The sequence below is a fragment of the Arachis ipaensis genome, chromosome B10, assembly GCF_059453495.1.
Source record: "Arachis ipaensis isolate K30076 ecotype BB chromosome B10, ASM5945349v1, whole genome shotgun sequence".
NCBI lineage: Eukaryota > Viridiplantae > Streptophyta > Magnoliopsida > Fabales > Fabaceae > Arachis > Arachis ipaensis.
In genome coordinates this window covers 24,066,803-24,068,049 of record NC_142435.1, presented here as the reverse complement: position 1 = coordinate 24,068,049, position 1,247 = coordinate 24,066,803, and the positions used below count along the sequence as shown (strand labels likewise).

The window sequence follows — 1,247 nt, the reverse complement described above, 5'->3', positions numbered from 1 at the left end:
TCCTTAGAGGGAAGCTCCTTATTGATCACTGGACGTCCCAGGAGGTCTTCCTCCTTGGGATTCACGTCCTCTCCTCTCCTCACAGGTTCGGCCATGGTGCTTATGTCAATGGCCTTGCACTCTCCTTTTGGATTCTCTTCTGTATTGCTTGGGAGAGTACTAGGAGGGATTTCAGTGATCCTTTTACTCAGCTGGCCCACTTGTGCTTCCAAATTTCTAATGGAAGACCTTGTCTCATTCATGAAACTCACAGTGGCCTTAGATAGATCAGAGACTAAGTTTGCTAAATTAGAAGTATTTTTTTGAGAGTTCTCTGTCTGTTGCTGAGTGGATGATGGAAAAGGTTTATTATTGTTAAACCTGTTTCTTCCACCATTAATAAAGCCTTGTTGAGGCTTTTGATCCTTCCATGAGAAATTTGGATGATTTCTCCATGATGAGTTATAGGTGTTTCCATAAGGTTCACCTAAGTAATTCACCTCTGCTATTGCAGGGTTCTCATGATCATAAGCTTCTTCTTCAGAAGATGCCTCTTGAGTACTGTTGGATGCAGCTTGCATTCCATTCAGACTCTGAGAGATCATATTGACTTGCTGAGTCAATATTTTATTCTGAGCCAATATGGCATTCAGAGTATCAACTTCAAGAACTCCCTTCTTCATAGGCGTCCCATTACTCACAGGATTCCTCTCAGAAGTGTACATGAACTGGTTATTAGCAACCATGTCAATGAGTTCTTGAGCTTCTGCAGGCGTTTTCTTTAGGTGAATGGATCCACCTGTAGAAGTGTCCAGTGACATCTTTGATAGCTCAGATAAACCATCATAGAATATATCCAGGATGGTCCATTCTGAAAGCATGTCAGAGGGACACTTTTTGGTCAACTGTTTGTATCTTTCCCAAGCTTCATAGAAGGATTCACCTTCTTTCTGTCTGAAGGTTTGAACATCAGCTCTAAGCTTGCTCAGCTTTTGAGGAGGAAAGTACTTGGCTAAGAAAGCCGTGACCAGCTTATCCCAAGAGTTCAGGCTGTCTTTGGGTTGAGAATCCAACCATAATCTAGCTCTGTCTCTTACAGCAAAAGGGAAAAGCATGAGCCTGTAGACTTCAGGATCTACTCCATTAGTCTTAACAGTATCACATATCTGCAAGAATTCAGTTAAGAACTGAAAAGGATCTTCAGATGGAAGTCCATGAAACTTGCAGTTCTGCTGCATCAGAGAAACTAATTGAGGTTTCAGCTCAAA

General features: G+C 41.9%; 1 non-coding gene across 1 annotated transcript; it reads left to right on the top strand.

Moving 5' to 3' along the window:
• The first annotated feature begins 854 nt into the window (after nt 1-854).
• Nucleotides 855-962, top strand: LOC148579430 (small nucleolar RNA R71). Its single transcript, XR_015895979.1, has one exon. It is a non-coding gene; the product is annotated as a small nucleolar RNA R71 (small nucleolar RNA).
• Nucleotides 963-1,247: the final 285 nt, after the last annotated feature.